Source organism: Podarcis muralis, chromosome 15 (assembly GCF_964188315.1).
Source record: "Podarcis muralis chromosome 15, rPodMur119.hap1.1, whole genome shotgun sequence".
In the NCBI taxonomy this organism is placed as follows: Eukaryota; Metazoa; Chordata; class Lepidosauria; order Squamata; family Lacertidae; genus Podarcis; species Podarcis muralis.
Window position 1 is genome coordinate 13,348,833 of NC_135669.1, and position 14,919 is coordinate 13,363,751.

At 43.2% G+C, this 14,919-nt stretch overlaps 1 protein-coding gene across 6 annotated transcripts in view; it reads right to left on the reverse strand.

Annotated features, from left to right (window-relative positions):
• CDON (cell adhesion associated, oncogene regulated) overlaps positions 1–14,919 on the reverse strand; it is a 122,307-nt gene that overhangs the window by 58,090 nt on the left and 49,298 nt on the right. For 2 of the 6 annotated variants that reach the window (XM_077919567.1, XM_028708447.2), the window contains exon 1: positions 6,088–6,317. The exons of 1 other annotated variant lie outside the window; for it this stretch is intronic. The gene's annotated coding sequence lies outside the window, so the exon portion shown is untranslated. Of the gene's footprint in view, positions 1–1,525; positions 1,718–5,807; positions 5,970–6,087; positions 6,318–14,919 lie in introns of those variants that run through there. 3 more of the 6 variants (XM_028708443.2, XM_028708446.2, XM_028708444.2) reach the window with 3 other exon arrangements.

Sequence of the window (14,919 nt, forward strand, 5' to 3'; positions counted from 1 at the left end):
AGCTGAAAAGAATTTTGTAAACATCACAAACTAGATGATTTTACTAAACAGAAATAGAGAAGATCAATGTTTGCAGATCATGAGCAGAGAATGCCAACTTCTCAGAATAAAAACTGTGTTGGAAATAAAATCTTACTTTCAAATGTTAGGACTACAGGAGAGATTCAGTTGTAATCCTAAAATATTAGCTCTTGTGTCAATCAATAATATACCATTTTATAATTTTCCCACTGTTTTGTGCTTTTACCAGGCTGACATTTAAGCTATTTATTATACTTGTTAGCCCACATCATACCTAATTATGCTTAAATGAAACTTACAAACAAATAATATTCCAATCTTACTTCAGAAGTATATTTCATGCAACCGATTGAATTACGTAAATCTAAGGAACTCCTTACATTTTTCTTTCCCCTTCATATGCTCTATTTTAAAATATCCAAATGATAAACTAGAAATGCTACTGGAAATGTTTGTCAGTGCAACTACTAAGATTGGATTCCAAACTCAGACAGTACCAGAGACAATCTTAGCCAATACTGATGTTCAGTGCTTTCTCCTGGGGTGATGCATGCCCCTTAACATTTTTCAAATCTTTGTACTTTTGTCCATTTACTGTATTTATTTTTCCCAATTTGAACTATAAAATGGTGATTTTCTTGAGTCAAAATGAGAGTACCCCTAAACATTTCTTTAGAAGAAGAAAAAGCACTGCTGGTGCTGTAAATCAAATCATTACAATTTCCACATGTAATGTACATACACAAATAACAACAGAAAATCTAAACCCTGAAATTAGCACACCCTCCAAGAATCATGTTAAAGAATAAGCTTCGCTTCCTAAACCTTTTCAATTAAAAAATAATGTTTAAAAATTGGAGCAGGTAGAGGGGAGTATGTATTTAGAGAAGGGATTGTCATCCTTAAAAGTAAGCCACATTACACAAGACTACCTATGCAGTCTTTGTGATTATGTTCAGGCAAGGTGCAATATTCAGTTGCTAAGTACCTTAGTTGTTTTAATGAAGTATGTCTAAAAAATAGACATAAATTCCATGTACAAATTGTAAATGGAAACAATGGACCACATAAGAAATATACCATTCAATATAGAAATATGATAATCACCAAATGATCAAACATGTAGAGTGCAATCCATATATATTCTTGCATACAAATCATATACCACTTGCATATGTTATCAAAAATTTAAGATAAAAAGATAATGAACACAAACTTGGAACTATTGAGAAAAGCTTCAATTACCAGTATTTTTCCTATGAGGGAAGATGAAAAGTATACAAATAAAAGGTTAATTACCAAGAATCTTTTATTTATTCAGACCTTTAAAAAAAAATCAGTGTGATCAAAATAGTGCTCTAGAGGCTTCTCTCAGCAAAAATCTGTGCTTTAAACAGTACCACAAATATGATTAAAAATAATTAAAAAACCAAATTTATATTAACTGGCAAATAAAAAGTACACACCATTGCCTGTTATATTCCATCTTATTATAAAGACTCACCCACTCCACAAGTCTAAGTGCTTGCACTGATAATGGTTTGCCACCGGTTTGCTTCTTCAGACTGAGAAATAAGTGATGGTTTCAATAATAAGGGTGGTTGAACTAATTTCAGTGCCTTAAGTACAGTTCTCTTTAAACATCAGTGTCTAACTATTCGTATTCTTTGGGGTTGGGCTTTTCTCTCACTAGATAAGCTGTTAAGTCATGCCTTGATTTTAGATCTGCCAACATACAGATTCTTCTGGCGTAGCCTCCCCCACTCATCATCAAGAGTGATATACTTCTTGTTCTATTTTCCCCACCCCCACCCGTATTACAAAAAAAGGCACTGCAGGGCAGAAATTCCTCAGGTGCTTGCTAATGGAATTCCCAGGGTCTATGAGCCGCTTCGGGGATCAAGAGATCTCATAGCCCCTGCTGGGGTAAGAAGCAACGAGTCTGTTCCATTTAATCAAATACAGAATGAATTTTCAGCCCTATTCACTAGGTTGTCTCCAGGGCTCCAAAAAAGCACTAGGGAGCAAGAATCACACTAATGTGGCTCTTTCAGGCAGATATAATTAGTTTGATTTTAAAGAGTCACATTAATATCACCTCAGTACTATTACCCAGATTGTGCGTGACAGCGATACTGTACATCGCAAGGCTGAAAAAGGGAACTAAGGAAATATAAAAAGAATCATACAAAATGCTACATATTCTACAAAGGGATGTTTCCTATTATTGCATGCTGCATGGTTTCATTTTAACAGCAAGACATTCATGCTTAACTCTTTGAGCATGAAAACAAGCTAGCAGTGATTAATTTTTCCTTTAGATTTTTAACTTTAAAAATGAAATCTCTTTGTACATGACACTGAGGTTGCTGAATACTATGAGTTTTGAAAATCATGAGATATAACGAATGCCAAATGGCCCTGGGAGATAACTTTTATGGCTAAAAGTCAAGGGATATTTCACAGTTAGATAACATTAACATTTAAAATAATATTGCCCTAAATCCTGTTTAAAATGCGCTGCAGACAGACTACAACCATTATTACTTGTGAAAGGAAACTGTCAGATAATAGGTCATAATGAACTAGATTCAACCCCTAGTTTATGTACATGCTATAACTAAAAAAAACACTTGCCCGGCAAAAAATGTAAAAATACATCAAAATAGGTCTGCATGTTTTTTATTCATCATGGAAAAACATCAGATTATAGGCCTCCTAAATTGAGTTCAGTACCAAGTCCTCTCTCACTTTGACAGTAAAAGGAGTACAACCGTTCTTGCTCTGGTACATAGAAAACTCATTCTGTACTGTTTTGCTGACCTGGCTGTCTAAACAATCAATTTAATTCACTTGAAAGTCAAACCACCTGCTAGACGGGGCAAGGATTATGAAACCTACAAACTAAAGCAACATGATCCAACTCTTTACTGTGTCCTTTTTGAGAAAACTAAATGACACTGTAGAGTTCTTTTCACAGGAAAAATAATATTTGAATACAAAGTTTTAAAACCAGCCAAACCTCTGTTAAGAGTGATACAGGGTTAAAATCACAGCTGATCTCCTTTTGACACAAACACAAGTGTTTTGACACAGAATCATAAATACTCTGCTTAGAAATCAATAGAGATAGCCTCCAGGAACAGCAGATTGAGGCATCAATCTCCTGCAAGTTTGGTTAATTAAGATGCTGAAAGAACTTAATGCTAAGAATTCTCTTATGTAAACCCACAAGTCACAGCGAATTATGTTCCTGATTAAGTAAGCAAACTGTTCCTCTGAAATTAGGTACAGTACAGAGAAACAAACTTTTCTTATTTTATAATATCTTTCTTCCACACAACTCATTTGGACACTATGCAATTTTAACATGTGCATAACAGATAGCGGCAATGCAGGCTGCTCCTGGTAAGAATGCTTTCTAGTTGAGCAGCAGTTAACAACAGTTAATTTAAACTTTCCAGACAAAATGTGATGTTTCATCTCAGCCCAAATGAGAAGAACTCCCAACATGTAGCTGCTATAAATACTTTTTAAGAAAAACAAGATGCAGCTTACAGTTTCATGTTCATAAAGAGATGTGCCAGAACTTAAAACAGTTTGAAGTTGACAACCAAGCTTCTCAATCACATTTCCCATTGAAGTGCCAGGAACTGCTTTTGGCTCTATCAAAAGCAAGTTCCTGATCAAGACAGCATCAGAAGACTGCAGACATGCTAGCTGCTTAGGATCCTTTACCAACAAAGGTCCGTATAGTTAAAGCCATGGTTTTCCCAGTAGTGATGTATGGAAGTGAGAGCTGGACCATAAAGAAGGCTGATCGCCGAAGAATTGATGCTTTTGAATTATGGTGCTGGAGGAGACTCTTGAGAGTCCCATGGACTGCAAGAAGATCAAACGCATCCATTCTTAAGGAAATCAGACCTGAGTGCTCACTGGAAGGACAGATCGTGAAGTTGAGGCTCCAGTACTTTGGCCACCTCATGAGAAGAGAAGACTCCCTGGAAAAGACCCTGATGTTGGGAAAGATGGAGGGCACAAGGAGAAGGGGACGACAGAGGATGAGATGGTTGGATAGTGTTCTCGAAGCTACAAACATGAGCCTGACCAAACTGCGGGAGGCGGTGGAAGACAGGAGTGCCTGGCGTGCTCTGGTCCATGGGGTCACGAAGAGTCGGACACGACTAAACGACTAAACAACAACAACAACAAATGGGATTTGGTCATGGATATACAGCATCCATGCCTTAACCAGAAGGAACAGAATACCTTCCAATTCACACATGTAATCACAGGTATTCTTCCTTCCACATGTACACACGAGAGCTTTTGAAACTGGACCATAAATGACAGGAACACAATCAGGTAAGGTTATCCCTGACTGCAAAATCAGGTAACAAAAAGTAGGCAGAAGCATTTTTTGACATTAAAGGAAGTCTGGGATATGGGGGCAGAAGAAAGACATAAAAAGTGATGTCTTGTACTGGGCTACCTTGTTTTAAAGTAAAGTAATCAAGTGCAAGAGGGTATATTCATACCAATCAAAATATTTCATCCATTGTCAGGTAAAAATGAAAGTCAAGAAATTGTTAAGCAGAGTCATCTGCCTCCACCCCTCCACCCCCCCGAAAAACCTTTCACATTTATAAATGGAACCAGGAGGCGTTGGTTATTCCAGAACACCAGTGTTAGTTTGCATATGCACTCTGTAGAAAAGTACAGCTGAGTAAAGAGGTGCTCATCCCTTTGTATATAGGGGGAAAGCTTGGGTGCACTCAACAACAAACAGATCTTTTTTTCAAGTGCCAACCTTAGAGGATGGATACCGTGATATCAAAAATGACACCCAGAATTAAAGACTAAAGTCATAATGCTTCTTTCTTTTCACAGTTCTAGGATTTAAAAAGGTACTTCCACACCAATTACTTTCCCCTGGGCAGATGCATGAGAAACTATTTCAGATTAAACAAACTTTATTTCCTCAAATTCCAGAGGAGTAGACATGGTAGCTTATTAAAGCAAACACATACACACTGAAGAAAGTCTTGGGGCACTTTAAGAAGCTTTATTATTATCAATTCCATTCATTAGATGCATTTTTCAAAAAAGAGACCTAAAGTACCTTGTAACGTGAAACATGCATTAAAACCAAATATAAACACCAGAACACAATAGAAACCTAAGCCTCACTTCTATAACATATTTAAAAGCAATATACTTATTGTGGCATAAATTTACATGGGCTACAGAATCCCACTTTCATGAACTGTGATCCAACTTAGATGTGGCTGGCTGGATCATGCGTCATGTCTTTAAATAATGCGGCACAACTTAGAGGAGCAGGTTTATTATGGCAGCAGCTTTCGTGAAGCTAACATCCCGGATAAAACTGTCTTCCAGGTGCCATGAAACATTGCTGATGCTCCCGCCTCAGCGCAAAACCTAACTGCTTCTTGCCTTGATTGAGTGGGCTGCTTGCTGCACGTAGCCCACATCAGCTTACTCGCACAATAAATCAGCGAGCCTTTTAAGGTGTCACACATGTGCGCACGTGTTTATTTGTTTCGCACATTGATGACCCGTGTTGTTGGGTTTTTTACAGGGTGTGTGGGTGTTGTGCATTGGGGTGGGGGTGTCCCCGCCACAATCAGCCTGCAGCTAACACCCGGCTCTTGCTTCGGATCCGATTCGTGTACACACTTCCCGGTTCAGAATACAGTGTGCGAAGACCCGAGGTTTTTACACGTAGCCGTAAAAACGAACCGATAGTAAACGCCAAGCCTCACCATTTAACTGAAGAGCACCACCTCCTCCTCTCTGAGGGCCCTCAGCAGCTGCAGCAGCGTCCCCCGGCCCTACACTTTGCCCTCCTGAGGTGACCTGTAACTCCAAGCGCGCATTCACACGTACGCGCGCACACCCAGGGCTGGCCGGGCTCAAGGCATTCGGCCCGAAGCCCCGGCACTTCTTCGGCCTCTCTTCATCCCCTCACCGGCTTTTAACACACCCACCGCAGCCAACCCGCCCCCACCCCCCACCCCCCACCGCGGCTCCCCTCCTTCTCACCTCTCCTCAGCGGCAGCAGCGGCGCTGCCTGCGCCCATAGAGCCCTCGCTCCCACTCGGCAGCCGCCCCCCAGTACATTCCAGAGAGAGCAGGCGAGGCGGACGGGACCCTCCATCCAACACCGACCGACCAACCGGCCAGAGCAGACCGTCCCGTCCTGCGCCGCCGCCGCCGCCGCCAACGAACAACACACGACTCTCAAGCACTGACGGACTGATTGACTGAACTGAGGGAGGGAGGGAACGCGCCCGCGCGCCCGCGCGAGCCAGCAAGCGACAGGCGCGCGCTCGGCCCCGCTCTGTGGGTGGGTGCGTTAAGCCCCGCCCCATGGCCCGCTCGCGCCCGAGCGCAGCCTCTCACAGACGGAGAGGGAGGGGGGAGGCGCGCGCTCGAGGCTCCGCCTTCCTCCTCCTCCTCCTCCTCCTCACGAGTCGAAACGGCTGGGCTCGCGCCTCAAGCGCCGCCCACCGCGCTCGCTCAGCCAAACGGCGGTTTCCTTTGCCTTCCCGCGCTCCTCCCTCCTCCCGCCACCGCAACACTCTTGGAATGTACCAATGGCGTAAACAAATGGAAGGTGGGGGGTGCGTGCGTAAAAGAGCGAAGTCTCAATCCTGGCCGAGCCGCGTCCGTTGCTTAAGCGGAGATGTGAGGGCGGCGACTTTGTGTAGGAAACGGCTGGCTTTCGAAGGGGGGCGCCGCCGCTTGGAAGTCCGAGGAAGGAACAGAGAAGGTGTTTCTGTCCCCCCCCCCCCGTACGAACATGGGCGTTGCCGTCCAGAAAAGGAGGCGCGGCTGCGGGCATGTGTAACTCTGCTTGACCTCGTTTTCTCAATGAGATCCAGCAACGTGTGAAGTTTGTTTATGGTTTGCTGTGGGCTTTATCGCTGCGCACATTACTGAGATGAACGCTGCGACCTTAGTGTCAGAAATAAGCCCCATTTAGTTTAGTGGGACATGCTCCTAGGTAAGCAGGTGTGGGATTGCAGTGTTGCTCCTTTATAAAACCCATTTTAAAAAAAATTACGTGTGTTATTTATTCATAGAGGCAGTGCTTTTTTTCTGGGGGGACGCAGGGAGATGCATACCCCTAAACATTTTGTGAATCTTTGCACTTTTGTCCATTTACTGTATTTATTTTTCCCGATTTGAACTATAAAATGGAGATTTTCTTGAGTCAAAATGAGAGTACTCCTAAACATTTTTAAAGGAAAAAAGCACTGCGTAGAGGCATATGATAGCAGTTTAAAGTGACCATAGCACCACAGGGCTCACATATGTGAGAGGCAGTGCGCTGCAGTGGTTAGAGTGCCAAACTAGGGCCTGGGAGACTAGGGTTCAAATCCTCCCACTCAGCCATGAAGCTCACTGAATATCCTTGGGTCAGTCACTCAGAGCCCTCTGCTCCTGCCCCTGGAGAGTCTGGGAATTATGCATCATGGAAGAAAGGAGAGATATAAAGGTAGCAATTAAACAAAAATAAACAAAGGGCAACTTGCTGCTGGGTCTGCTTGATGGCCTGTAGCTGTAGACAGGTGAGCTAGTAAATTATCTGAAAGTCTTCTGCAAGGCTGAGTTAATATATTTACCAGCAGCAGCACGGAATGCTATATATCAGAGGTTCAGTTTTATGCCTGATGTCCCCAGAGGCCACAGTGATGATATGCATAACAAATTCTGAAATTAAAAATGGCCATGTGTCATAAATAAATAAAGCTACTCATTTGCTAACTAGAACTACTCTCCTTGGGGAAGCTGAAAACCTTGAAAGGAGTGCCACGGGGTTGATTTTTTTGCACTGGCACAAAGCCAGTGTAATTATAATGCCATAAATAAAATTCTACACTTGATACACAGAGTACAGTCTCCTGCTCTCCTTTGCTATTGTGATTCCTTTCTTTGCCACACTTACCCATTCATAATGAAAGGAAAAAATTGAAATGTGCATTCATGAAATTCAACGCAGTATCTTATCTTTGCTCAAGAATGCACGCACCCCTATCCTGTACGTATTACCATCCCAGGAGTGATGATCTTTCTAATAGCTGTAGCATTTGAGTAGCTCCTGCAATAACTCTTGTTCTGATCAAGTTTAGCTTTGGTCACTCATGCAAACATACAGTCCTGAACATGCCTTCTGTCTCCGATACATGTTTATTTGGAATTAAGACCATTGTGTCCAATGGGGCTTGTTCCCTAATAAGTTTGTTTAGCCTCTCTGACTATCTCTCTCCTTTAACATATAGAGACATAGGGAAGAACAGTAATAAAACATTTCTTCAATGACAATACACCATGGGCAATTCAGCTAGCTCCAGCTGGGGTGCTCATTTATATAGCACCCAAAAAGAGTGGAAATGTATCACCTCAAAAGAGGACACAGATTTGCAAAGAACTTAATTATCTAATTTATATGTAAAAAGTAAAGGTAAAGGGACCCCTGACCATTAGGTCCAGTCGCGGACAACTCTGGGGTTGCGGCTCACATCTTGCTTTATTGGCTGAGGGAGCCAGCGTACAGCTTCCGGGTCATGTGGCCAGCATGACTAAGCCGCTTCTGGCGAACCAGAGCAGCACACAGAAACACCGTTTACCTTCCTGCCACAGTGGTACCTATTTATCTACTTGCACTTTGACGTGCTTTCGAACTGCTAGATTGGAAGGAGCAGGGGCCGAGCAACAGGAGCTCACCCCGTCGCAGGGATTCAAACCGCTGACCTTCTGATCAGCAAGTCCTAGGCTCTGTGGTTTAACCCACAGCGCCACCCGCATCCCCAATTTATATGTAATGATGTAAAATTAGGAAGAATTGCTATCATTTAACTAAAATACATCTCACAGTAGCGGGAACAACTATGGCCAGGTGTCTGCTTTTTCTTCTGTGCAGGTGTTCACTGTTGATCTCAAACTTCATGGCACCTGCTCACTATTCTTGGGGTTCTTTCTCTTTAAACGAGGCTTAGACGCTTCCAATAGAGGAGTGTCAACCCAATAGAGGACTGCCCATTGTAAATTAGGGCACCCACCCACCCTAGTGACATTATACGTCATCTGGCTGTGGTTAGAATCCACTTGAACATTGTGGAGTTGACAACGAAACAAACAAACAAAAACCCAATAGAAGCTTGTATTTTTCCTGTCTAAAAGAAGACAGATTGTGGCTGCTGCATGTTTGGCTGACTTTTAGGCGTTCTAAAAATAAGCATTTTTGGAAGGATCAACGTCGCTAGACAAAACAAGATTCTTTGTTGGAGGCCATATAAATTGACATTAATAGTGAAGCGAAAACAAAGGGCTTACATTAAGCAAAGCATTTTCAAAACCCCACCTCCACCAAGTTTTAAAATAAATATAATGGAGTCTTGGGGAAAAGGGGATCTCAGGAAATGGCTGGCTCTCATCCAGGTAAGTGCTTATAAACTGTAATACTATTAGCGAAAACATTACTTTGAAGTAGTGAAAATAAAAGGTTGTTGCTTCCATAAGAATTCATGGATAAACTTTATACCAACAGTGAACTCCTAACCAATAAGATATGCGCTAGGATGCTAGGGAAGTTGCCCTGCCCAACTCCTGCTTTTTGCTGCTGCCAGCCTCCTCTGGAGTAAGGATTTGGGAGCCAGCTGTATGTGTCATCTAGCCTGCTGAGAGGACCCCTCCCCTCTGAGCTGTAAGCCAAGCTGCTTGCAGTACAGATAAACTAGAAACTTTATTGTCAGTTAACTCTTGTTTTGCTTTGTATTTACAGTACTTAAACCTATATTGTGGTGTGTGTGTTTTGGTAATACTGAATTTATTCTGTGTTAAATTGCCATTTTTGAAATTTACTGACATGCTCTATATTTTGTATATTTGTATTTTGATTTTTGGATGTTTGCTGTAAGCCACTTTGGGTGCAGCCCATTGTGGAAGAGTGGCATGTAAGTAGATTCAATCAACCAGGTCTACTGAGAAATAAGTCCTGCTGAAGTCAGTGGGGCTTGCTCCTATGTAAGGGGGTTAGGACTGCAGCCTAAATTCTTACACAGATCAGGGGAAGCAATAGTGCCACTCTATTCTGCCTTGGTCAGACCACACCTGGAATGCTGTGTCCAGTTCTGGGTACCACAATTTAAGAAAGATATTGACAAGCTAGAAGATGTGCAGAGTGGGGCAACCAAGATGATCAAGGGTCTGAAACTCTGAATGGTTGATGGAGTTTGGTATGTTTAGCCTGGAAAAGAGGAGACTGAAATGAGATATGATAGCTATCTCAAGGGCTGTCATTTGGAAGATGGAGCAAGCCTGTTTTCTCCTGCTCTGGAGGGTAGGATTTGAACCAATGGCTTCAAGTTTCAAGAAAGAAGATTAAACACCAGGAACAACTTTTTGACAGGAAGAGCGGTTCGACAAGAATGGATTTCTTTGGGACGTGGTGGACTCTTCCATCAGAGGTTTTTAAGCAGAGGCTGGATGGCCATTTGTCATGGGTGCTTTAGTTGAGATTCCTGCATTGCAGGGGGTTGGACTAGATGACCCTCAGGGTCCCTTCCAACTCTACAGTTCTATGATTCCACAATGCCTGGTGTGGGATACCACTTTTGAATACGCCCACCACCACCAAATGAATAAAAACAGACTCCCTGTAAATAAATAAAGAAGCACACAAAGGTCTGTATAGTTAAAGCTATGGTTTTCCCTGTAGTGATGTATGGAAGTGAGAGCTGGACCATAAAGAAGGCTGATCGCTGAAGAATTGATGCTTTTGAATTATGGTGCTGGAGGAGACTCTTGAGAGTCCCATGGACTGCAAGAAGATCAAACCTATCCATTCTTAAGGAAATCAGCCCTGAGTGCTCACTGGAAGGACAGATCGTGAAGCTGAGGCTCCAATACTTTGGCCACCTCATGAGAAGAGAAGACTCCCTGGAAAAGACCCTGATGTTGGGAAAGATGGAGGGCACAAGGAGAAGGGGATGACAGAGGACGAGATGGTTGGACAGTGTTCTCCAAGCTACCAGCATGAGTTTGACCAAACTGCGGGAGGCAGTGGAAGACAGGAGTGCCTGGCGTGCTCTGGTCCATGGGGTCACGAAGAGTCGGACACGACTAAACGACTAAACAACAACAACTTGGCCATTTTGCCCTTTGTACTGGTTGTCTATTTGCAGGGAGTTCATAAACAGAGTATTCCCATATGTGATCTCCCCACATCTCAAGCTGCACCTTGAAGTGCTGCTCTCTACCACCACTGATTCTGCTGCATCTGTAGATCAGGCCAGAGCCCGGTGGTAGGAAGAGGAGGTTATCATACACAGACAGCAGAGGGCAAGGAGAAATCTGAGGTCTTGCACCCAGGGCCTTCTGGTGGTTCCCTCACTGTGAGAAGCCAAGTTACAGGGAACCAGGCAGAGGGCCTTCTTGGTAGTGGCACTTGCCCTGTGGAATGCCCTCCCACCAGATGTCAAAGAGAAGAACAACTTCCAGACTTTTAGAAGACATTTGAAGGCAGCCCTCTTTAGGGAAGCTTTTAATGTTTAACAGACTACTGTATTTTAATACTTTGTTGGAAGCTGCCCAGAGTGGCTGGGGAAACCCAGCCAGATGGGTGGGGTATAAATAATAAATTAGTACAGTGGTACCTCGTGTTAAGTACTTAATTCGTTCCGGAGGTCTGTACTTAACCTGAAACTGTTCTTAAGCTGAAGCACCATTTTAGCTAATGGGGCCTCCTGCTGCTGCCGTGCCGCCGGAGCACAATTTCTGTTCTCATCCTGAAGCAAAGTTCTTAACCTGAAGCACTATTTCTGGGTTAGCGGAGTCTGTAACTTGAAGCGTATGTAACCTGAGGTACCACTGTATTAGTATTAGTATCATCGCAATAGGGAGAGTCAGGTAAAGAGCATATTAGGCTGCTAGGACTCAGAAAACCCCATGGTTTTCAAGGACATGGAACAGTTCAAGAGGCAGCCCTGCACCTCATTTCTTGGAAGAGCTGTGGTTCAAATCCACGTGTCGCTGATGTGCTTCCTTTATCCCAGCCCAGTCCCCAGAAGTTTTATGGGTGCCTGAGCTGGCTATCGGAGAAATAGGAGGCAACACCTTTTTTGTATGTAGCCTATGGTTTAAATATCTTTCCTTAAGGTGTAAGATAGATTCCAAATGAGCTTTTCAAACATTTTATCCCACTCTTCTTCCAGGAGCTTAGGATGGCACACCGTTTCACATGTTGTAAGCCAAAACAACCATGCGATGCAGATTAGGCTGAGAATAACTGGCCCAAGGCTTCCCAAGGAGCTCCATGGCTGGGCAGAGATTTGAACATGTGTCTCTCCAGTCTCAATGTAAATGCTCTATCCACTATGCCATACTGAAATAACTTTGGGCTCTTTTTGAGACTGTGTTTTTAAACAACTGGGTGATGTTTCTGGCAGTTTTAAGAGCTTATTTCACATTACATCAGCTTTCAAATGAACTTGTGGCATGACTAAAATGAAGTGTGTGTGTGTGTGTGTGTGTGTGTGTGTGTGTGTGTGTAGTGGAACTGCCCTTGAGGATGCTGAAATGTTTCCTTACTCATCAGACAAAATTAGTTAATGTTTCCTGAGTCAGCTGCAAAGCTGAAAAGCAAATGTATATTCATCCAGCAAATCTCTGCAAACAAAACAATGACAAAATAAGACAAATCAAAAAGTGACTTATTTGCAAAGAACAGAAGACATGGCTAGCATGTTTTCTCTATATAGCCTCTGTTAAATGTGGCTTGCTTCACTTAGCTACTCCACTTGCCTGCTTCACTTAGAAGATACCCCTTTTTAAAATTTCTTTGCTCTGTAGAGAATAATGATGCTAAGGGAGTGAATCAAATCCAGTCCCCTGCCAGGGTGTACTCTATACCCCAGCATGGTGCTCTCTCTGCCTCTCCTCCAGTTCCCTAAGGAAAGGACAGTCCTGCTGACGGCAGCAGCTAAAACCCAGGCAGAGATCCTTAAAGGCAGGCCACAATGCAATTTTCTATGGTCTCAGATTAAACGGCCTTTCTCCCCCGCTACCTGTCTGCCGGAGTGCTGCGGAGGGGATGTATAATCAGCGGAGGCTATTCATTCACCTCCGCTCACATTCTTCTACCTGCATTCCTGGATGTGTTTCCCATCCCACATTTATTTCAGCTGGATTTGTCAGAAGCTTAACTCCGAGCTAATTAGCACCCTAGAATGGCTGTCTTTTCTACTAGGGTACCTCCACAAAAGGTTTACCTTGTGATTAAAGTTGGGTGCCTCGGGACAGCACCCTTGAATGCATCCTTCTGCATTCTTTCAGAATTAAGCCTGGAGGAGGAGGGTGGAGTGCTGGGGGAAAACACCCACATTTTCTCTAATCCAAAGAAAAAACAAAAACAAAAAAAAGCCCTGAAAGAGGACTTAACTCCTTTCTAAAAAGTTAAATCACTTAACTCTGCCTGACCTGTTTCCAGAAGCCAGGAAGCTGAACCAACAGAGCTTCTGTCTGTGATCCTTCAGCACAAAAGATCCTCTGCTTCGGGGCTTTGTTTTTATTTAGGTGGAGTGACTTGCCTTTGACACCCCAGTCCCCCTCCTTCAATAAATCCAAATGACTGAAAATAACAAGGGCAGAGCCCGAAAACCACTTGTAACCGCTATGTCACTGAAGTTAATGGGATTTACAAGTTTGTGAATGGTTTTCCAGGCTGCAGCAAAACTTGTTAGGAGATTTCTATTTCTTCAATAAGAAGGTATTATATCGGGCAAAACTGCTGTGCCAAACATTGCATCTTGCAAACGCACACACTGTATCGTACTTGGGTAGCCTCAATTAGCTCTGTTTGTTTTTCTCTGAAGCTTTTTCTGGGAAGCAGAAGAACCAAAATTATCCTATAAAATAAATAACAGTGTAGCCCGGTGTGTTTATTATATAACCCAGGCTTCCTCAGCCTCGGCCCTCCAGATGTTTTGAGACTACAATTCCCATCATCCCTGACCACTGGTCCTGCTAGCTAGGGATCATGGGAGTTGTAGGCCAAAAACATCTGGAGGGTCGAGGCTGAGGAAGCCTGATATTACCTGTATATGAGGAAAAAAGACAGCCACCTGCAAGTTGAGCCTCTATCTAATGATGGTCTTGATAACTGGGCAGAATCTTAAGGGACTTGGCAGTTCTTCGAATAAACACTACCCATTCCAATGGGCGTGTTTAAATACTAGTAAATGTTGAATCACAAAGTCAACATATATTGATAACCTGCGTAAATCTCAAATTAAGCATGGTAACTTCATTCATCAAAGCACACTCAGCCCCCTTTGCCACACTCAGTTTAAGAATCACTAGTGGGGGAAAACTTGTGCTGAGAATCTATAGAAATCCCTCAAACCACATTTTGGAGATGGGTTTACGTTCTCCAGGCCGAGAACTGGGAGGGGTGGCTAACACTCCAGAGGACAGGATCACACTTCAAAACGACCTTGACAGATTAGACAACTGGGCCAAAACAAACAAGATGAACTTTAACGGGAGAAATGTAAAGTATTGCACTTGGGCAAAAAAAATGAGAGGCACAAATACAAGATGGGTGACACCTGGCTTGAGAGCAGTACATGTGAAAAGGATCTAGGAGTCTTGGTTGACCACAAACTTGACATGAGCCAACAGCGTGACGCGGCAGCTAAAAAAGCCAATACAACTCTGGGCTGCATCAATAGGATTATAGCATCTAGATCAAGGGAAGTAATAGTGCCACTGTATTCTGCTCTGGTCAGACCTCACCTGGAGTACTGTGTCCAGTTCTGGGCACCACAGTTCAAGAAGGACACTGACAAACTGGAACGTGTCCAGAGGAGG